At 41.9% G+C, this 23668-nt stretch overlaps 1 long non-coding RNA gene across 1 annotated transcript in view; it reads right to left on the bottom strand.

The window, feature by feature from the left end:
• Positions 1–11964: 11964 nt before the first annotated feature.
• The window catches only part of LOC141373967 (uncharacterized), a 103622-nt gene continuing 91918 nt past the window's right edge, over positions 11965–23668 (bottom strand). The window contains exon 2 of the long non-coding RNA XR_012380424.1: positions 11965–12098. This is a non-coding gene — a long non-coding RNA (uncharacterized lncRNA). The remainder of the gene's footprint in view (positions 12099–23668) is intronic.

The raw sequence follows: 23668 nt of genomic DNA, 5'->3' as shown, positions 1-23668 counted from the left end.
ACGGGCACACCATTCACATGATCTCATCCTAACCCGATCACCTTCCAAAGGACCCACTTCCAAATACCATCACACAGGAGGTTAGGGCTTCAATATGTGTCTGAACTTGTATATGTGTGCTGGGGGTGGGGCGGACACAAACATTCAGTCCATTCACTCTCTGAGCCTACATTCATCAGGATTCTTTCCATGGCAAGTGACAGAAAACCCAGGTCAAACCTGGATTGAGAGCAAAAATGACTTTGCTGATTCACCTGAAAAGTCTGGGAATATTCAAGTTGGAGGCATGCCTGGAGCCAGAGGCACAAAGGGTAACAAGGAGAAGCCTTCTCTCATCTTCCAGTTTCCTTCCATCTTTCCTCGGTGTTGGCTTTATTCTCAGTTAGGCTAGGATGTCCCTATCTCCTGGAGGCTGGCTTTCTACAGCCGGAGCCACCCGAGCCAAGAAAAGAAGATAGCATGGTCCCTACATCTCCAACAGAAGTTGCCCATCTGGTTCTCATTGGCCTCACAGGCCTATCTCTAAACCAGTAAAAGGGTAGGAGCGTAGGATATTCGGACTGGCCAGTTCTCGGGCATAAAAAGCCACGAGCCAATTCTCCTCGAGCCACATGCTCATGACAAAGGGGGAACAGATGCCCACTCCAGAGCCCCAATTTCTTAGTCCATAAACCGTGAAAACGGCACCAAACTTTCAAGACGTCTATGAGAGCAGAATTAAATAATACATGTTAAGGAAATAATGCAGGCACCACCAGCATCAGCTGGGACTAAATAAATTATTTATTGTGTACACACACGTGCCCATATTCCAATGTTCTAATTCCGTAAGGACGTGCCCTTGACATTCATGCTTTCCCCTACCATAGCAAAAGTACATCTGTAACCCACAGTAGGAAGCGTTGCTCAGGCACAATGACCCTCCTGAGGCCAAATGTTAATTATTGAGACCTCAGCAAGGATGAATAATTCTCCCAAAGGGACATCTCCGGAGTCTCCCCAGAGGGAGAGACCAATACCCCCTAAATGCTTTGGCTGAGGAAGCTACCAGGGTCTTCGGTAGAATTTCCCAGTGAAATGCAAGGAGGCAAAGGAAGGACTTTGTCTTCAATGCCAGCAGATATGCCAGTTATAAGCAGCACAGCAGCATGGATTATTTGAAAGAGGACCTGATAGGCACTCTGGAGGGAGCAGGGAAAGGAAGTCGTAGAAGGTGACAGCAGAGAGAAGAGAGGGTGCCTAATTTGTGCTTTTAATTTTTCTGGGGGCAGCTTTCACACACTTCCGTCTCAAGTCTGGGCTCACGAGACACTTAGAAGAATACAGCCGCAGTCCAGAGAACATTCTCTGTGTGCTAGGCTCTAGGCGGGGCACTCAGGAGCCTGACTTTATTTAATCCCCGCTCCCACATGCCCTACCTGTGTGGCCTTGGGCAAGTTACAGCAGCTCAAGGAGAAGCCATTTCTCCTTCCTTCCTTCCTTTCTTCCTTCCTTTCTTCCTTCCTTCCTTCCTTCCTTTCTTCCTTCCTTCCTTCCTTTCCTTCCTTCCCTTCCTTCCTTCCTTTTCTCTCTCTCTCTCTCTCTTCCTTCCTTCCTTCTTAGCTAAAATATCCAACAATAAGGGGCAAACATGTATTTACTATATACCAGGCATGTTTTTACATGTATTAACTAATTTAAACTTTATAACATCCCTGTAAGTATTGCTATCCTTTCTATTTTACAAATGAGACTGCTAAGGTTCTGACAGGTTAAGTAATTTGCCCAAGGTCACATGGCTAGGAAGTGACTGAGCCTAGATTTGAACACAGATGAAGTCCAAGTTCTGGGTCTCTATATTGCCTCCTAACACTGAGCTCATCGAACAGTGAACATTCAGTAACATAACTGTTATTGCTGTTTCTCTATGCTAACAGGAAGGTGTTAATAATGGAGGAATGAATCATGGATCACTACAACAAAAACTAATGATGTATTGTACGGTGACTAACATAATAAAATAAAATTTAAAAAAAATCTTAAAAAAAATAATGGAGGAATGTTTTTCATCAACATTATCATTGTTAAAAGTTTCAACAAAGGTATTTTCAAAGGTATTTTATTTTGGAAAATAAAAATAAAAAAACAGGGCACCTGGATGGCTCAGTCGGTTAAGTACATCTGCCTTCAGCTCAGGTCATGACCCTGCGGTCCTGGGATGGAGCCCTTCATTGGGCTCCCTGCTCAGCGGGGAGCCTGCTTCTCCCTCTCCCTCTGCTCCTCCCTGCTGCTCATGCTTTCTTTCTCTCTCAAATAAATAAAACCTTTTAAAAAATAATAATAAAACAAACTATAATGTGCTATCTACGTCTGTATCACTTAGAGGTATTTAGAGCAAGCATTAGAAATCTACCCTAACATACCCAAGAAAGAACTAATTATTTCTTGAAAGGATACTTGGAAGGTCACAGAAATGAAGGGGAGGGATACATATCTATATAGTAATATATAGATGGATATGTTAATCAAAATGGGATTAAGACGGGATAACTCCTTTCATAATGTATATGTATATCAATGTACTTACGACATTCACCATCATGTGTGCTTTAAAGATCTTATAATTTTATTTGTCAGAGAGATAGAAGCAGAAACTCATCAACAGTCTCAAAAGTAAATGACTTAGGGCGCCTGGGTGGCTCAGTTGGTTAAGCGACTGCCTTCAGCTCAGGTCATGATCCTGGAGTCCTGGGATCGAGTCCCGCATCGGGCTCCCTGCTCAGCAGGGAGTCTGCTTCTCCCTCTGACCCTCTTCCCTCTCGTGCTCTCTATCTCTCATTCTCTCTCTCTCTCAAATAAATAAATAAAATATTTTAAAAAAAAGTAAATGACTTAGCTTCGATCACCTCCCACCCCGTGTGTCTTGGCTCAAGACTCAGATTGTCAAGAGGGAGCTCAGATTGCCCAGTGTGGTTACTGACTCAGCCCTGTAGGCAGGGGTGGGGTTCCGAGCCATGCAACACAGGCAAGGGGTAGTTCCCCAAGGGAAGTGACACAGAGCAAAGAGAAAAAAACAATGACAAATACAACCACTCTTGTAACACCAGGACTCCTTCTATGAAGGAGCTCATGGGAGGGGAGGTCCTCAACTAAACTTTAAGATCTATCATTGGAAGAGCTTCCAGACAGTCAGAAACGGCTCAAGTCACAGCCTTGTTACCCTCCGTCAAGAGTCTGAAGTGTCTCCAGCCTGCCTTGAGAATCAAGGCCAGCGCTGGGTAAGGCCAGTGCTTCTGCAGGACCCAGAAGAAAATGCTAACTGGATTTATGGGGCACATTATTGGTAAACCCAAAGACCATGTGCCAAATTCAGCATGCTGATGGACAAGCAAATGGCACTATGGCTCTGTAGTAACCAGATAGACCCTGAGCCTGATTTATGTGTTGAGTGCAAATTGCTCCCAGGGGTACCCAGTACCCAGTACCCAGCTCTAAACTGCCTCTTCCGTCTTTGCCTCTTGACTCCTTCCTCTGTGTCTGAAAGGATTTACCAGGTGGTGTGACCTTTGCAATGTCATCATTGCTTGTTACATCTGTGCCTGGAGCTGCACACGGAGATATAGACCACACCCATGACGACTGCCTTTGAAATGGGATGCAGCCACTGCTGGACATTGTTAAAAATACTCTAGAACGAGGTAGCGCTTCCCCTGCTTTTCCATGAGAGCTGCTTTCAAGATGCAACAAGCGTATAACATTTATTTGTGTTTATTCTTCAAAAACATCGTGATGACCATTAAAAAACAGACTGTCTGCTACAGAGTTGTGGCTAGAAAAGTATGTAAGAGGTAGCTCCCACCCTCAGGTTTCTCACAGCCTAGTGGAGACTGAGCATATTAGAAAATGTACTAAAAGAGGAGTGAAAAGACCTCGGTTCTTATCCCATGTGGACCACTTATCTAGCTACTCAGACTCAAGCATATCACTTAGACTTGTTAACCCCCACTTTTCTCGTCTAAAAGATGCCACTACTAGGAAGTCTGTACTTGTACCAAAAGGCCATTCAGACGCTCAAACAATTGAGAGCACACAGAATTGTGTGATTCACTGCACTCTATAAATTCACAATGATTCTCATGTTCATTAGCACACATTTCTTGAGCACCAATTATGTGCAGACTCATGCCAAAGACTTGAGACTTGAATCCACTGTAGTGCGTTAGACTTCCCGTAAGTCTATTCCTATTTTTGTTAGTTAGCTAGAGCTGTATAACAAAACATCGCAGACTGGCTGGCGTTCTCACAGTTCTGGAGGCTGGAAGTCCAAGGTCAAGGTGCTGGCAGGGTGGGTTTCCAGTGGGCCCTCTTTCCTTGGCTTGCAGAAGGCACCTTTTTGCTGTGTCCTCGCATGGTCTCTCTTCTGTGCACACAGACTCTCAGTGTCTCTTCCCCTTATTACAAGGACACCAGCCTATTGGATTAGGACCCCGCCTTTATGATCTCATTCAATTTCACCTCTTCAAAAGCCTCATCTCCAACTACAGTCATTTTGGGGTTAGGGTTTCAACCTATGAATTTTGAGGGGACACAATTCAATTCACAACACTATTCAAACTGACTAAATTAAGTCTTGTGACATAACAGGAAGTTGAGGGGGAAGGAGGCTTCAGGTTCTGCCAACACAGCAGCTCAACATTGACATCAGGAACTCAGAATTTTCCATTATACATATCTATGTCTACATATCTATATCTACATATATATCTACACCACATCTTCTTTATCCATTCATCTGTTGATGGACATCTGGGCTCTTTCCATAGTTTGCCTATTGTGGACATTGCTGCTATAAACATTGGGGTATAGGTGCCTCTTCGGATCACAATGGTGATGGGCAGTGAGGGCATGTGATGTAATGAGCACTGGGTATTAAATGCAACTGATGAATTACTGAACTCTACATCTGAGACTAATGATATACTATATGTTAACCAATTGAATTTAAACAAGTTTTTTTAAAAAAGGAACTCAGAATTTCTCTGCACCCCACACCCCTGCCCCACTCCACAGTGTGGGCTTATTCCCTGGCCTGGTTCACCTCACTGACATGACTGCCGGGAGAAACCAGGGCAGGGAGCCTCTCTAATTCCAGCATAGTGAAGGAGAAAAACTGGATTTCCTTCGCAGAAGCCCTCAGCAAGGCCCTCCTAGCATCTTATTGGCCCAGACTGGCATGGGCCCGCCCATCCCTGAACCAATCACTGAATAGGGAAATGGGGTTAGCATGACTGGCTTGGATAGACCACCTGAAGCCAGACGGATTGTGGAGTCAACTGTGCTTCTTCTCCTCAAGTTTATATTCTAAAGATGAAAAGGCTGAGGTGTCGTCTAAAGATCTTTATATTCCAAAGATGTAAGGCTAAGGGGGTGTGCCCTAAGTGGGCCCTTATGCCCACTCTCTGTATCCATCTGGCCAGAAAAGACAAAGTTTGGAAGTGGATTTCAAGTGAAGAAATTGTTTCATGGGGAAGAGGGGCAGCTATGTGACAAACTTCTCACCTCTTCACAAGGGAGAGAGAGGAACTCCTTTCTGAGCACCTATGTGCCAGTCACTGTGTGTGTTACTAGTCTGTGATCTCACTGCACGCTCATATCATACCTAGAATATTGGTAGGATGAACATTATTTCCCTAAAGAAGAAACAGAGGCCCAGAAATTCAAAAGTGTGTTCAAGGTCACACAGCTAATTATGGAATCAGAACCAGCACCCAGGTGTGTCTAGCTCTACATCCACATTATTTGCCGAGCACCATGATGATTCTTAAAGACAGTTGGAGACTCTCCCTCCATGATTTCCTTCTTTTATAATAGCTACAACAATAATGAGTACCATTTACTGAGTGCTCACTAGGTACCAGGGATTGTACAGAATATTTAAAACATTAGAGCAACAAAAAAATATAATATACGTAGGAATTAAACACACCTCCCTGCAAAAATGGATGCACTAGAGCTTCATGGAGAAAAGCTCTTATAAAGGCCATTATAAAAGACCTGAATAGATTAAGACAGACACCAGGTTTGCAAATAGAATAACTTAACATTATAAGGATATTAATTTTCCCCCAACATTAGTCCATGGACTTAATGCAGTTCTAATCAAAGTTCCAACAAAATTTTTGAGGAATTTGAAAAACTGATTCTAAAATGTACACAGAAATTTAAAAGGCATGAATACATAAGGTAATTTTGAAAAAAAATGGGACTAGAGGAAGGACTCACTTTACTGAATATTAAAACATATTGCTAAGTGACAGTGATTCTTTTTTAAGTGTGGTGTAGTCTTAGGAACAGATAAATGAATCCATGAAGAACACAGGGATTCAGAAATACTCCTACATTTATAGGAGACTTGGCATTTATGGCAATTGGGAAAAATTGAATTATTTGGTAAACTTTACTGGGAAAACTCGTTCCCTGTATGGGAAAAATAAAATTGGATTCCTTCCTTCACACCTGAAAGCAAAAAACAAATTATAAAAGTAATCAAAGAAAATGGAGGAAATATCTTCATGACTTTAGAATTGTGCAGATTTGAAAGTAAGAACTAAAAAGATCCAGCATCAGGGGGAGACATGAAGTGTTCGACTGCATTAAAACTATGATTTCTGCACAGAAAGGGACATAATCTACACACTGAACACTCTTGTAGACCATGAGAAGATGTGTGCAATGTCTAAAACTGGGCTCGTGTTGAAATCTAGAGAAACACTTACAACACAGCAAGAAAAAAATCAGGAAACCCAGTAGAAAAATGGGTAAAGTCTATGAAAAGGAAATTAATAGAAGAGGAAACACTAATGGCTAACAAGTATATGAAGAGACACTCAACTTCATTAGTAATCAGAGAGAAGCAAATTAAACCAACAATGATATACCACTTTATACCCATCGTATTGGCAAAAATTACAAAGTCAGAGAACTTCAAGTGCTATGGAGAAGTGCAAACTAAGCAGCCATCCCAGACAGAAATCTCTCAGTCCTGGGGACAATTAACTGCTCATCCACCCAACAGTCTCCACGCCTGGATATGTGCCCCAAAGAAACTCTCCCACAAAACCATAAGGACGCATGCATAAGGCTGTTCACCATAGTTTTCTCTGTGACAGCAGAGACTCTGATGTCCCTGTTCGTTTATCACTAGGGGAATGGATAAGCAAATTGTAGTCTATGCATATGTTGTCTCCCAGGCCACAGTCAGAATGTAATGAATTGGATTTACATATACCAACATGAGGAGATGTCAAAAATATAATGTTGACTGGAAAAAAGTGAAGTTTGGGGTCCCAAACCATTTATGTAATCAAAGCCAACTCTGTATTTTATCAATTATGTAGTTATATCTAAATTAACGTATGAAGGGAGAACTGGGGAAATCTCTATTCCTATACTAGAGGAACACCTGTGGTGTGGGAGGAGTTAAAGGAAGAACCAAAGATGGAGGAGATCATGTAAGAGAAGGAAAAAAATCATGGAGAACTTGCTCTGACCAGTGAATCTCAATGAATCTGCTCTGTGTCCCTGGAGGACCAAATTTGCTCACCAAAATGGTGGGGACACAGCTCTCGGGGCATTGTCCCATTTAATCCTCAAAAACAAACAAACAAACAAAACCACGAAGAGGCAAGTATCATTGTTTGTCCTATTTTTGGTTTTGAAAACAGAGAGGGTAGGCAAATTCCCCAAGGCCATGGAGTAAGTAAGTGGTAGGTCAGGGATCTGAAATAGGCTGTGTACCTCCAGATCCTCACACTTAGCATCACACTCTACCTCCTGTGTTTAAAGCAGAACTCTACTGAAGTTCAATGTGGCGGAGCATAATGAAGTACAAGTCTGCTAAATTACTTCACTTGCATCTGAGCTTTCTTAGTTTCTAAGATGTCCACTGATACGGGCTTATTTTTAGTGGACTAGCAACACCTGACCCAGCAAAACAACAACTTCAGCTCCACATATCATGGCTTCTAAGGCAAAACAAACCCTAAACAAAAACTGTTTCTTGCAGCCCATCTTTCTGCATGACACAGCAACTTGTACCATAGACCATCTTTTCCCAAATAAGTTGCATAAGATTTTCAGTGCCAAGTGTACAGTTATATAAGAGTCAAAATCTATATAAACTCAATACAACACTTTGCTTCACCTTACCGGAAACTCCCAACAGCAAATTTGCTTTCTGAAATTATATTAGAGCCCAAAAAACCCAGTCTTGGGACTTCCTGAGAACCAAGTATTGGTAGCCTTAGGTAATGCCTGGAATGTTGTCTGTGGTTGTTAAATGTTAAGTGAATGGATAAAATGGATGGCTAGGTGGGTGGAAGACAGATGGATGGATAGACGGATAGATGGACGAGTGGACCGATGGATAGATATTGGGTGGATGGATGGATAGATGGATGGATGGGTGGATGAATGAGTGGATAGATGGATGGATAGGTGGGTGGATGGATGAAAGGATGGATGGATGGATGGATGGATGGATGAGTGGGTAGATGGATGGATGGATGGATACATGGATGGATGGATGGATGGATGGATGGATGGATGGATGGATGGATGGACAGACGGATGGATGGTTGGATGAGTGGGTAGATGGATGGATGGATGGATGGATGAGTGAGTGGATAGATGGATGGATACGTGGGTGGAAGGATGGGAGGTGGGTGAGTAGGTAAATTATATGTAAAATATAAAAATATGCATTCTTGGCTCTGTGGCTATGATTTTTAACTAACAACATAACCTAGATGCTTCCATGAGTACATCAGGGTGACTACAGTATTTCACTCTCTCCCCCAAAATACCCTTGAAAATTTCACTGCTATTTTAAGCTGCTATTTCCTCTTAACTTTCATGAAACTCATTAATCTGCCAATGACTACTCCAAAAGCACAAGCAGCCTGCAGGATGACAGAATGTGACTTAGTTCAAAAGCTATCCTAGAGACCCTGAAGACTTTGGAAATTGCTTCTTGTTCTTTCTTCCCTTGCATTTTTGCCTCATCGTGGTGTTGGGAAGGAAGAGAAGAAAACTCATCATTAGCTGAACAGAATGTCAGCACTTTCAAACAGAGAAAGCTACATCAGACCATGGGCTCTCGTGTTCTTAGAAGCCCCAAGAAATGTGTTTCCTTGAGGTGCCTTTTAGAGCTGTCGGTTCCATCTATCAGAGTCCCAGCTTCTGCTGCTAAATACCTATCGTGCTGCCCCTCTCCACACACTGAGCCTGTTTGCCTTCCATTGCAGTGCTCCTTACACTGGGCAAAGTCACCGGAATCCCATATCCCCTGCGCCCAGGATACAGACTGGGACTCAAGAGACCGGAGACTAAAAAGTGAAAAATTACAATACGGATTCCTAAAACAATCATTTCAGTTTCCAAAAAAGATTTCCCCACTGGAGTCATTTTCACTTGAGCTTTGTCCAGTGCCATGAAGCAGTGTTCTGCTGCTTACAAGTTATAAGGAGCTCAAATACAGACCCAGTAACATGGATGCAGCTTTCTTTTCATAAAATGTCTGCGCCACTTGCTGCACAGTAATCCAGCCTAATAGAGCCTTCATTAACCTATCTATGGTGGAATGCATGAACATCCCAAAGACCCCTCTCTTTAGCTTCTATAATATCTTTCTCAATTCTCAGTCAGAGGAGGAAATTTCTGGATTATAGGATTAGATTTTATGAATGCTAGTTCCTGGCCTTGGGTCAGTTCCTTACTCATCCTAAGCTGAAATTTGCTCATGTGTAAAACAGAAAGAAAAACACTCACCCTCCAGAGTTGTTGTAAAGATTTCTTCATCCAGTACGTAATTTTTGAGAACCTACTCCACTATGCAAGGATCTAGAAGGAGGGAGAATTGGAGACCAAAGATAACACACGAGTGCTGTGAGGTTGGAAGTCCATAGGTGAGCAAGAGGCATAGGCCAGTCAGTGCTGGTGTAAGAAATAAGAAAACTGGACTCTGGGTCATTCAGGCCTGAGTGGAAATCTTGCGCCCACCACTTCCTCACTGCATGACACTGGGAAATAACTTAACCTTTCTCAGCCTCAGCTTAACCCTGGAGATCTCCTGGTTCTGTAAAGATTCAATTAGATATTACTTGATGAGATACTTAGCGCAGTGTCAAGACCATAAAAAGTATTAAACAGACAATGACATTACCTGTTATGGTAAACACAAGGTGGTACGAGCACACATGAATGCACCCAGCACAGTATCTGATAGGCAGAGGGCACACTGTAAATGTTAGTCCACACCCCTGTCTACATCAACTCTTCTCCCATAAATCAACTCATTGCTTAATTTAAGCAAGGCAAGGAAAGAGCTAGAAATGGACCCAAGATCTTAGAGATGCAAGGCTGGGAGAAGATACCCAGCACCTGGCTGCCTGGAAATCGCATTCCAAAATCTCTGGGGCACAGATGAGTACAACTACATTCACGAGGAACTACTGAGCTATTGGGGGAGGGCAGGGGAAGGACTGGGCAGAACACAGGTAAATCCCATATCCATAGAGTATGAATATGGGACAACCATCAGTAATTCTTTTTTTTTTAAAGATTTTATTTATTATTTGAGACAGTGAGTGTGAGAAAGAGCATAAGCGGAGTAGAGGGGCAGAGGGAGAGGGAGAAGCAGGCTCCCCACTGAGCAGGGAGCACAATGCAGGGCTCAATCTCAGGACCCTGGGATCATGACCTAAGCTGAAGGCAGATGCTTAACTGACTGAGCCATTCAGGCGCCCCAATCTTGAGTAATTCTAACAATGAGAATTCTTGAGAAGACAGGAGATATGCTGGCCCAAGACCATCTGATGAGCAGGTGCTCTAGTCTGAAGACAGTCAGTTGTACAATGGTGACCACTGAGAATACCAGAGAAAAGAGAACGGATATATTATTATACACATCAGTAATGCCGGTGTTGGACATGCTCTCCTACACACGAGATTTTACTGAAAGTTATAAAACACAAGTGTTAGGACTCTTTTGGAGGCAAGTGGCAGGAACCCAACAGAAACGGACTTAAGAAAAAAATTGAAATTGATTTCCTTGCCTATTTGATGGGTAAGACTTCAGGCATGATTAGATTCAAGAATTCAAGTGGTCTCCTCAGGAATCTTTCTTCCTCCATTTTCTGTTTCATCTTCCTTCAAGAGTACTCCTCCAATGGAGAGGAAAGAGAACCATAAGCAGGTTTATTCTTTCAAAAATGCCAATCAAGGGGAGCGTGGTTGGCTCAGTCATTAAGCGTCTGCCTTCAGTTCAGGTCATGATCCCAGAGTCCTGGGATCGAGCCCCGAGCAGGGAGCCCGCTTCTCCCTCTCCCACTCCCCCTGCTTGTGTTCCCTCTCTTGCTGTCTCTCTCTTTGTCAAAAAATAAATAAAATCTTTAAAAAAAAAAAAAAAAAGAATGCCAATCAAGAAAGTTCTCATTTCCACTAATCCCAGGATTCTCCCTGGCTCTGATTGGTCCACCTTGAGCAAAGATGTTTTGATTGGCCAGGCCCACCCCTAGACTAGTAAGAGAGTTAGCCCATGTGACCCACCTGCCCTCAAGGAAAATAGAGATGCTTTTACTCTCAGAGGGGTCATGAATCTGTGCACAGGTAAAAACCCCACCTATCTACCTATCAACTACACTTTCCTGCTGCTCTTTTTTTCTAGGCATCCATTGAACATCTGAGAACATATTCAGAAGTTAACCAATCTCAAAAGATATCAGCAGGGGTAAATAGAGAAACAGACTCAGAAATGTCATCATGACAGTTAATTGTGGGAAATTTATCACACTGATTGATCACGCAGCATTTAACTTCAGGAACACCAAGCCTCCAAGTGGGTTTCTTTTGACAAATGTGAGGCAAGGTTTACCAAAACTAGCAGATATGACTGTGACTTACAAAATGAAAAAAGTAAACAAGAAACACAATTTGATATGATTTAATAAGAGATTTGTTTTCACCACTTCTCTTGAGGACCCTGGCACATTTTCTTTTTAGAGACAGTTATTATCTCTACCTTTATTGAACAAAGGCACCGGAACACAGCTGCCGAGGATCTGTAAAGAAAATCATTCTTTTATTAATAAGACTGTTATTAGCAGGGGAAAAAAATCCATGTTTGGGGGTTTACACTGAAGTTACAGGCCATTTCAGAGAAATATGGCTGACTACTACCAACATTATCTCAGGCAATTTCATGATCAAATGTCCTATTAAGTTGTTTAAAAATTTTATAGAGATTGTAAATCAGAACTATTTTCTATTTGCCCTAAATATTTAGGTGCAAGAGGGAAAGCAGATCAAATTAAAGGGTATTGTGCACATTTTTTACTGGGATCTCCCAGGGATATAAATCATTCCACTTGCAGCATGGAGTTCTTCAGTAAACATGTTTGTGAATACAACATTCGATGCTCCTCCAGTGCTCTCATTAAAAGGATGATCTGGGTAACAACAGTAGTGCCAGGTTCTTCCCATCTTCAAAATTTTCCAAGATTCAAAGGATACGACTCAAAGTTTCCCCAGAGTTCCTACAGGAATACGTTTTAAGCTACTTTATTCCATTGGTTCAGCCCCGAACAATACCATGGGACAAGAATCAGAAGACAACAAGAGGAACAGAGAAAGATTTGTAGACATGCTGGAAGGAATCATTCTTTCTTTTGAGAAACAGAGAGTCAATATCTGTCAAACGTGAAGATACATATCCCTTGATCTAGCAATTTCTGTTTAGAGATTTAACCTACTGATATCCTCATATGTGTGCATAAAGATAGATGTTCCAGGATACTCAATGCAGCCTTGGTTATAGTGGCAAAAGATTGGACACAATCCAAATGTCTTTCAATAAGGCTCTGATTAAATAAATTACAGCACAGCCTCACAGTGGAAAACAATGCAGCCATTAAAGACAATGAAATGAGACTAGCAGAACTGAAATAGCACTACCTCTAAGATACATGGTGAAATAGGAAAAAGGGGGAGGGGAGATGTAGCAGAACAAGTGTAGGAGGATGCCATTTTGTATTTTTTTAATGTCAGAAAATATTTGGTTCTGTGTGTTAACTCTACGGGAATTAAAATAAAAAGTTAATTTTAAAGAATTTGGCTGTGCACACACAGAATACCTCCAAAAAGAAACCCGGGATTTTCCTCTTTGGAAGGGCCAACTATGTTCACTGTTATATCTGTCAGTACTACTTTTTGAGGTTTTTACTACAAAATTACCATATGTGATTTTTTAAATAAAATATTATTTTTTTGAGAGAAAGAGAGCACACATGAGCGGAGGGGGAGGGGCAGGGGAAGAGAGAGAGAATCTCAAGCAGATTCTGCGCTGAGCATGGAGCCCAACATGGGGCTTGATCTCATGACCATGAGATCATGACCTGAGCCAAAACCAAGAGTCAGATGCTTAACTGCCTGAGCTACCCAGGTGCCCCTTTAAGTAAAATTTTAAACAAAAAGAAATATGGTGCATTGCCATAAATCTCACAAGAAATAGAAAATATTTCTTGAAAAAAATAGGAATACTATTAAGACATACATGAGAGTTCTGAAGAAATGGAGAAGTACCTCATTTCCTTTGAGGGTATGAAAGATTGAATGAGTGTTCCCAAATCTTCATTCCCTCCACTACAGCATTAAACATCGTTGTACCTTCGAAATTTTCTCACTGTGGGGGGAGCGTTCTTTCTGACTCATGGATGTCAGTCTTGACCATGTGACTTGCTAGGGCCAGCAGTGTGAGCAGATGTAACAGAAGTAGAGGCTTTACACACACCTCTGTGATTCCGCTTGACCTATTATACTTCTGCCATCCACCCTGAGATGATCAAATCCTGGGTAGCCAGTGGTCCCAGGATGAGGAGATATATACAGCAGACCTGGGCCAGCCCATAGCCTGGAATCAAGCAAACTAATCCAACAGAATCCAACAGAATCACAGCCTACACTCAGACCTGTGTGACAAAAATCATTCTTGCTGTAAGCAAGGATTGGGGACATGTATGTTCCACAGCTTTATAGGAGCCATATCTGACTGGTACAGAGGGGAAGACTAAATTACTTCCTTTTGCTCTCTCCCACCTCCTCTAGGAAATTGTTCCCAGTTAACCCTACCCCTACTCTAGACTGTGATCTTTTCAATAACAGGAACTGTGTGTTATTTCTCCCTGTGTCCCTAGACTTCAGCACAGTGCCTGGCACCAAATTTTAAAAATCAAAACAATCTTTCTCTGACCACCCTGTCTAAAGTATTTGCCTCTATCCCATAGTCTCCACCATATCACACAGACCATTAATCACAATCTGTAATTATCCTATTATTTTGTTATCTTGTCTCCCTCACTGGAACATAAACTCCCCAGAAGAAATGAATCAATGAATGCAGGAAAAAAGACTTCCTTACTCTGATCTTTATAAGCCTTCAGACATGTTTTACCATATTCTCCAAATTTCTTCATGGCCTTGCAAAAGCTGGCCCCAAATCGTTCCTAGTTCTATCACACATCGCTCCCCCTAGGTAATACCAGGCCACTTTTCACCGTTTCCCACCCACCACCCACACTTTATCATTTTCTGCAACATTATCCATGATAGTCCCTCGATAATTTCCCTCTAACCTGAGTACTCTTCTTTACCCCCCTGCTTATCTAAATCCTGACCATTTGTATTTTTGTGGATTAGGTTCAGCTATGATTAACTGTAAAACTCAAAACACCGGGGCCTAAACAATATAAAAGTTTATTTATTTCTTTTGCTTAATAAATTTAGAAGTCGTCAGAATAAGACTGGAAAGGTAATCTACGGTTTCAGAGGAACAAGAACCTCCTAGTGTATTGTTCTGTCATGGGTTCCTTCCCAAACCCTCGTCCTGACCCAGAATGGCTGCTGGAGCTCCAACTATTACATTCTCATTCCAGTCATTAGGAAGGAAGAAAGCTGGAAGAAGAGAAGGCCTCCTCCCTGTAAAGAAATCCACATGCCCCCTGCCCCCGAATCATGCACAGCGTTTTCACTTACATGTCATCCAACAAAACTTAGTTACATAGATACACCACCTAGCTGCATGGGAAATTGTATTAGTTTTGATATATCACAAACCACTGCCTCATAACAGAGCATCTTCAAACAATAAGCATTTATCCAGTACATGATTCCATGGGTTGGTAATTTGGGCTGAGTTCAGCTAGGCAGTTTTTGTGGCCTCGGGTGAGTCTACCCATGTACCGGTAGTTAACTATCTGGTTGGCTGGAAGTTGGCTGGTCTAAGGTGACCTCAGCTAAGAAAGTTTGTCTCTGCTCCAAAAGGGCTCCTACCCTCCAGAAGGCTAACTCTGGCTCACATATAATGGCTGGGCAGGATCCCAGAAGGTTGAATGGAGGTATGCAAGGCCTCTGGAGGCCTAGGCTTGGAAATGACACAATGCCACTTCCAATGCATTGTATTGGCCAAAGCAAATCACAAGTCTAGCCTGGCTTCAAGGGTGTGGAAATAGACTCCACAATTAAATAGTAGGGACTGCAAAGTCACATTGCAAAAGGATGTGCACACAGGAAAGGGAATATTTGTAGAGATTGTTGCAAGCAATATTCCAAAGAACTGTAGTCTTTACTTGGAGTTAGGGGGGATGACCCAGCTAAAAATTTAGGGATTCTATTGTTATGGAAGTTCTGGAAGTAGAGGGGGATGGGGAACAGCTTGCATTGTCTATGACACCCACTTTTATTTTTTTTAATTTTTTATTGTTATGTTAATCACCATACATTACATCATTAGTTTTTGATGTAGTGTTCCATGATTCAGTGTTTGTGCATAACACCGAGTGCTCCACGCAGAACGTGCCCTCTTTAATACCCATCACCAGGCTAACCCATCCTCCCACCCCCTCCCCTCTAGAACCCTCAGTTTGTTTTTCAGAGTCCATCATCTCTCATGGTTCGTCTCCCCCTCTGATTCCCCCCCTTCATTCTTCCCCTCCTGCTATCTTCTTTTTTTTTTTAACATATATTGCATTATTTGTTTCAGAGGTACAGATCTGTGATTCAACAGTCTTGCACAATTCACAGCGCTCACCATAGCACATACCCTCCCCAATGTCTGTCACCCAGCCACCCCCTCCCTCCCACCTCCCACCACTCCAGCAACCCTCAGTTTGTTTCCTGAGAATAAGAATTCTTCATATCAGTGAGGTCATATGATACATGTCTTTCTCTGATTGACTTATTTCACTCAGCATAACACCCTCCAGTTCCATCCATGTCGTTGCAAATGGCAAGATCTCATTCCTTTTGATGGCTGCATAATATTCCACTGTGTGTATATACCACCTCTTCTTTACCAATTCATCTGTCGCTGGACATCTTGGCTCTTTCCACAGTTTGGCTATTGTGGACATCACTGCTATAAACATTGGGGTGCACGTACCCGTTCGGATCCTTACATTTGTATCTTTGGGGTAAATATGTAGTAGTGCAATTGCTGGGTCATAGGGTAGCTCTATTTTCAACTTTTTGAGGAACCTCCATACTGTTTTCCAGAGTGGCTGCACCAGCTTGCATTCCCACCGACAGTGTAGGAGGGTTCCCCTTTCTCTGCATTCCCACCAACATTTGTCATTTCCTGAATTGTTAATTTTAGCCATTCTGACTGGTGTGAGGTGGTATCTCATTGAGGTTTTCATTTGGATTTCCCTGATGCCAAGTGCTGTTGAGCACATTTTCATGTGTCTGTTGGCCACATGGATGTCTTCTTTGGAAAAATGACTGTTCATGCCTTCTGCCCATTTCTTGATTGCATTATTTGTTCTTTGGGTGTTGAGTTTGATAAGTTCTTTATAGATTTTGGATACTAGCCCTTTATCTGATATGTCATTTGCAAATATCATCTCCCATTCGGTCGGTTGTCTTTTGGTTTTGTGGACTGTTTCCTTTGCTGTGCAAAAGCTTTTTATCTTGATGAAGTCCCAATAGTTCCTTTTGGCCCTTGCTTCCTTTGCCTTTGGTAATGTTTCTAGGAAGAAGTTGCTGCAGCTGAAGTCGAAGAGATTGCTACCTGTGTTCTCCTCAAGGATTATGATGGACTCCTGTCTCACATTTAGGTCTTTCAACCATTTGGAGTCTATTTTTGTGTGTGATGTAAGGAAATGGTCCAGTTTCATTCTTCTGCATGTGGCTGTCCAATTTTCCCAACACCATTTGTTGAAGAGACTGTCTTTTTGCCATTGGACATTCTTTCCTGCTTTGTCAAAAATAAGTTGACCATAGAGTTGAGGGTCCATTTCTGGGCTCTCTATTCTGTTCCATTGATGTATGTGTCTGTTTTTGTGCCAGTACCATACTGTCTTGATGATAACAGCTTTGTAATAGAGCTTGAAGTCCGGAATTGTGATGCCACCAGTTTTGCTTTTCTTTGTCACCATTCCTCTGGCTATTCGGGGTCTTTTCTGGTTCCATACAAATTTTAGGATTATTTGTTCCACTTCTTTGAAAAAAGTGGATGGTATTTTGATAGGGATTGCACTGAATGTGTAGATTGCTCTAGGTAGCATTGACATCTTCACAATGTTTGTTCTTCCAATCCATAGCATGGAACATTTTTCCATTTCTTTGTGTCTTCCTCAATTTCTTTCATGAGTATTTTATAGTTTTTGAGTACAGATCCTTAGCCTCTTTGATTAGATTTATTCCTAGGTACCTTATGGTTTTGGGTGCAATTGTAAATGGGATTGACTCCTTAATTTCTCTTTCTTCTGTCTTGTTGTTGGTGTATAGGAATGCCACTGATTTCTGTGCATTGATTTTTCTATCCTGCCACTTTACTGAAGTCCTGTATGAGTTCTAGCAGTTTTGGGGTGGAGTCTTTTGGGTTTTCCACATAAAGTATCATATCATCTGCAAAGACTGAGAGTTTGACTTCTTCTTTGCCGATTTGGATACCTTTTATTTCTTTTTGTTGTCTGATTGCTGTGGCTAGGACTTCTAATACTGTGTTCAATAGCAGTGGTGACAGTGGACATCCCTGCCGCGTTCCTGACCTTAGGGGGAAAGCTCTCAGTTTTTCCCTATTGAGAATGATATTGGCTGTGGGTTTTTCATAGATGGCTTTTATGATATTGAGATATGTACCCTCTATCCCTATACTCTGAAGAGTTTTGATCAAGAAGGATGCTGTGCTTTGTCAAATGCTTTTTCTGCATCTATTGAGAGGATCATATGATTCTTGTCCTTTCTTTTGTTAATGTGTTGTATCCCGTTGATTGATTTGCAGATGTTGAACCTGCCTCGCAGCCCAGGGATAAATCCCACTTGGTCGTGGTGAATAATCCTTTTAATGTACTGTTGGATCCTATTGGCTAGTATTTTGGTGAGAATTTTTGCATCCATGTTCATCAAGGATATTGGTCTGTAATTCTCCTTTTTGATGAGGTCTTTGTCTGGTTTTGGGATCAAGGTAATGGTGGCCTCATAAAACGAGTTTGGAAGTTTTCCTTCCATATCTATTTTTTGGAACACTTTCAGAAGAATAGGTATTAATTCTTCTTTAAATGTCTGATAGAATTCCCCTGGGAAGCCATCTGGCCCTGGCCTTTTGTTTGTTGGAAGATTTTTGATTACTGCTTCAATTTCTTCAGTGGTTATAGGTCTGTTCAAGTTTTCTATTTCTTCCTGGTTCAGTTTTGGTAGTCGATACATCTCTAGGAATGCATCCAATTCTTCCAGATTATCTAATTCGCTGGCATATAGTTGCTCATAAAATGTTCTTATAATTGTTCGTATTTCTTTGGTGTTGGTTGTGATCTCGCCTCTTTCATTCATGATTTTGTTGATTTGGGTCATTTCTCTTTTCTTTTGATAAGTCTGGCCAGGAGTTTCTCAATCTTGTTAATTCTTTCAAAGAACCAGCTCCTAGTTTCGTTGATCTGTTCTACTGTTCTTGTGGTTTCTATTTCATTGATTTCTGCTCTGATCTTTGCTGGGTTTAGGGTTTATTTGCTGTTCTTTCTTCAGCTCCTTTAGATGTAGGATTAGCTTGTGTATTTGAGACCTTTCTTGTTTCTTGAGAAAGGCTTGTATTGCTATATACTTTCCTCTTAGGACTGCCTTTGCTGCATCCCAGAGATTTTGAACAGTTGTGTTTTCATTTTCATTTGTTTCCATGAAATTTTTTTAATTCTTCTTTAATTTCCTGGTTGGCTCATTCATTCTTTAGTAGGATGCTCTTTCGCCTCCATGTATTTGAGTTCTTTCCGACTTTCCTCTTGTGATTGAATTCTAGTTTCAAAGCATTGGGGTCTGAAAATATGCAGGGAATGATCCCAGTCTTTTGGTACCGATTGAGACCTGATTTGACCTAGGATGTGATCTATTCTGGAGAATGTTACATGGGCACTAGAGAAGAATGTATATTCTGTTGCTTTGGGATGGAACATTCTGAATATATTATCTGTGAAGTCCATTTGGTCCAGTGTGTCATTTAAAGGCTTTATTTCCTTGTTGATCTTTTGCTTAGATGATCTGTCCATTTCAGTCAGGGGGGTGTTAAAGTCCCCCACTATTATTGTATTGTTGTCAATGTGTTTCTTTGCTTTTGTTATTAATTGGCTTATATAATTGGCTGCTCCCATTAGGGGCATAGATATTTACAATTGTTATATCTTCTTGTTGGATAGACCCTTTAAGTAGGATATAGTGTCCTTCCTCATCTCTTATTACAGTCTTTGGTTTAAAATCTAATTTGTCTGATGTAAGGATTGCCACTCCAGCTTTCTTTTGGTGTCCATTAGCATGGTAAATTGTTTCCCAACCCCTCACTTTCAATCTGGGGGTGTCTTTGGGTCTAAAATGAGTCTCTTGCAGACAGCATATGGATGGGTCTTGTTTTTTAATCCAATCTGATAGCCTTTGTCCTTTGATTGGGGCATTTAGACCATTTACATTCAGGGTAACTATTGAAAGATATGAATTTAGTGCCATTGTATTGCCTGTCAGGTGACTGTTACTGTATATTGTCTCTGTTCCTTTCTGGTCTATGTTGCTTTTAGGCTCTTCTTTGCTTAGAGGACCCCTTTCAATATTTCTTGGAGGGCTGGTTTCATGTTTGCAAATTCCTTTAGTTTTTGTTTGTCCTGGAAGATTTTTATCTCTCCTACTTTCAATGACAGCCTAGCTGGATATAGTATTTTTGGCTGCATATTTTTCTCGTTTAGTGCTCTGAATATATCACGCCAGTCCTTTCTGGCCTGCCACATCTCTGTGGATAGGTCTGTTGACAATCTAATGTTTCTACCATGGTAGTTACATATCTCTTCTCCCAAGCTGCTTTCAGGATTTTCTCTTTGTCTCTGAGACTCGTAAGTTTTACTATTAGATGTCGGGGTGTTGACCTATTTTTATTGATTTTGAGGGGGGTTCTCTGGGCCTCCTGGATTTTGATGCCTGTTTCCTTCCCCAAATTAAGGAAGTTTTCTGCTATAATTTGCTCCAATATACTTTCTGCCCCTCTCTCTCTCTCTTTCTTCTTCTTCTGGGATCCCAATTATTCTAATGCTGTTTCGTCTTATGGTGTCACTTATCTCTCGAATTCTGCCCTCGTGATCCAGTAGTTGTTTCTCTCTCTTTGTCTCAGCTTCTTTGTTTTCCATCATTTGGTCTTCTATATCACTAATTCTCTCTTCTGCCTCATTTATCCTAGCAGTTAGTGCCCCCATTTTTTATTGCACCTCATTAATAGCCTTTTTGATTTCGACTTGGTGAGATTTTAGTTTTTATCTCCCCAGAAAGGGTTTCTCTAATAACTTCCATGCTTTTTTCAAGCCCAACTAGCATCTTTAAAATCATCATTCTGAACTCAAGTTCCAACATCGTCCTAATGTCCGTATTGAGTAGGTCCCTGGCAGTCGGTACTGCCTCTTGTTCTTTTTGTTGAGGTGATTTTTTCCGTCTTGTCATTTTGTCCAGAGGAGAATAGATGAATGAGAGAACAAAATGCTAACATGGTAACAATGTCCCCAGAAAATATACTCTAGACAAATCAGAAAAGATCTGAAACCGGGGGAAAAGAAAGGGAAAGAAAGAAAAAAGAAGAAGAAAAAGATAAAAACAAACAAAAACAGAACAAAACAAAAAAAATATGATCAAATATAATCAGGCTGGTGCATAGATCAGTACCACATACTAGATTTTGGGTGTATTTTGGTCTGTTAGAAGAAAGTGCCTCCCAAAATTTTAAAGAAAGAAGAACTTATATATGTACAAAAATAAGGGTTAATATGATTAAGGGATCGAATATGACTGTAGAGATGAAAATTATAAAAAATTTTATAAAAGGAATTAATAAGAAGTTGTTTGAAAGAAGAGGATTTAAAAAAAAAGAAAAAAAGGGGGGAGAATGTGGTCAGGCAGGAGACTAGAACAAAGCCATACACTTGAGATTTAGGGTATATTTTGATTTGTTAGAAGAAACTGTATCTCAAAATTTTAAAGAGAGAACAATTTATATATATATGCCAAAAATAAGGGTAACTACTATGAAGGGATAGAATATGACTAAAAATGAAAAATAAAAATGTTTTTTTAAAAAAGGGATTGATAAGATGTTTGTTGAAAAAGGGAAAAAGAAAAATTCAAAAAAAAAAAAAAGATTAACTATGAAAGACTAAAGAATCATGGTAAAAAAGCCATGAATTCTATGTGTATTCCCCTAGCACTGGAGTTCTGCTGTTCTCATTGATCGGTAAACTTGGTCTTGGCTGGCTGTTCTTGCTAATCTTCTGGGGGAGGGGCCTGTTGCCGTGGTTCCCAAATGTCTTTGCTGGAGGCGGAATTGCCCTGTCCTTGCCTGGTCCGGACTAAGTAATCTGCTCGGGTTTGCTCCCAGGATCCTTCTTCCCTGCAAACTTTCGGTACAGCTTTGGAGGACGAGAGTGAAAATGGCGGCCTCCAAATCTCTGCCCCGGAAGGAGCCGAGCACTCCGGGCCCCGCTCCTCAGTGAGCCCCCAGAGAAAAGCAGTCAATCACTCCCGTCTCCCCGGTCTCCGGCCGCACTTCGAGCTCACCCGGCCTGTGACTGAGCATTTCTATCTCTGGCACACGACCCCATGCGGAGTCTCCAAACCCAATAGATCCCTGTGGTGCACTCCCGTGCCGCTCCCCCCCAGGGGAGGGAGGGGAGTCTCCCCGGATCTGCTGCTTGTTGGGTCCCCGCTGGAGGAGCAGTAGCCCGACTGTGCCACGGATCATGGCTTATGGCAACCCCAAGCTGAGAGCCTGCACCTCAGCTCCATCTCTGCAGCTGGCTTCCCCTGGGAGCTCTGCTGCACTCGGGCATGCCCGGTCTTTCTGTGACCCCGAGGGTCCTGAGACCACATTGTCCCAGTGCAGGTTCCACCCCCCGCTTAGCCACTGGAGTGACGTCCCTCAGTGGAGCAGACTTCTAAAAGTTCCGATTTTGTGCTCCGCTGCTCTATCACTTGCCAGAAGTGGCCGACGGAGGCCCCCTCCCCCACCGTCTATCCTCCCGAATATCGCCTCGGATTCACTTCTCCACACATCCTACCTTCCAGAATGTGGTCGCTTTTCTGTTCAGAGAGTTGTTGCTCTTCTTTTCTTTGATCTCCTGTTGAGTTCGTAGGTGGTCAGAATGGTTTGATCCCTATGCAGCTGAATTCCTGGGACCAGATGAAATCCAGGTCTCCTACTCCTCCTCCATCTTGCTCTGCTTCCTCTTGACACCCACTTTTAAAGCCCAGTTCCAAATATACTTCCTCCTTCTGGAAGCTTTCCTTGAACCACTGAGCTAGAATTCTGGCCACCAAAGACTTTCACCTGTACATTTTATGACCCCTTCACAACTATGCATGGAGAGATGTTGGCTCATCAGTATCTGTGCAGGGTGATAGCAGGTGAGCCCTTAGCCATCCTCTGAAGCGACCATGAGCTTGGATACCACCCCTGCTGAGATATTAACATTTCTGTTGAAACAAGTACCTTTATTTTTTGAAAGCAATAAATCTTTTGTTTAAATGGCAGGTGTATAAAATTGTTACTCTTGTTTTCAGCACACCCACAAGAGGAACAAAGAATCCACATGACCGAAGAATAACAGGTCAAATACTAGAATCTAGAAGGAATCCCTTAGCATCCAGAGCATAAACAGATATATACACTCCTCATCAGAGAGGGTGTTGGAACTAGTCCATGGATATGTTGACATTTTCTTTCTCCCTTTGTAATTTTTTCCCCTCCCTTTTTGACTGGAATATAAATCAGTCGCCTAGAGTCCTTCTGGTTAACAAGGTTCTCATTTGGGAGGTTGCAGCCTAGGAGACTATTAAAAAGAGAAAAAAAAGCTTCTTCTATAAACATTTCCTGACAGCTGCTGAGGGTTAGGGAGGAGGGAGGGCACCAGGGTGACAGCACAGAACAGGACCATTAAGGGAAGAAAATCTGAGAAGCAGAGTAAAAATTCGTGGTCTAAGTCTCTGGCAGATGATCCATGAAAAGAAGTCTGTCGCACAAAAAGAAAACCCCTGGGTGGGACAGACAAGAGGAAGAGAGCCTTCCACTGATCCCAATGGGCCACGGCTGTCCAACGCACAGCAGAAATCCCTGCAGATGCCTGCA

The sequence above is a fragment of the Callorhinus ursinus genome, unplaced genomic scaffold (genome assembly GCF_003265705.2).
Source record: "Callorhinus ursinus isolate GAN/ISIS: 27379988/994484 unplaced genomic scaffold, GSC_fseal_2.0 scaffold13, whole genome shotgun sequence".
Classification (NCBI taxonomy): Eukaryota; Metazoa; Chordata; class Mammalia; order Carnivora; family Otariidae; genus Callorhinus; species Callorhinus ursinus.
This window is presented reverse-complemented; position numbering and strand designations above follow the sequence as displayed.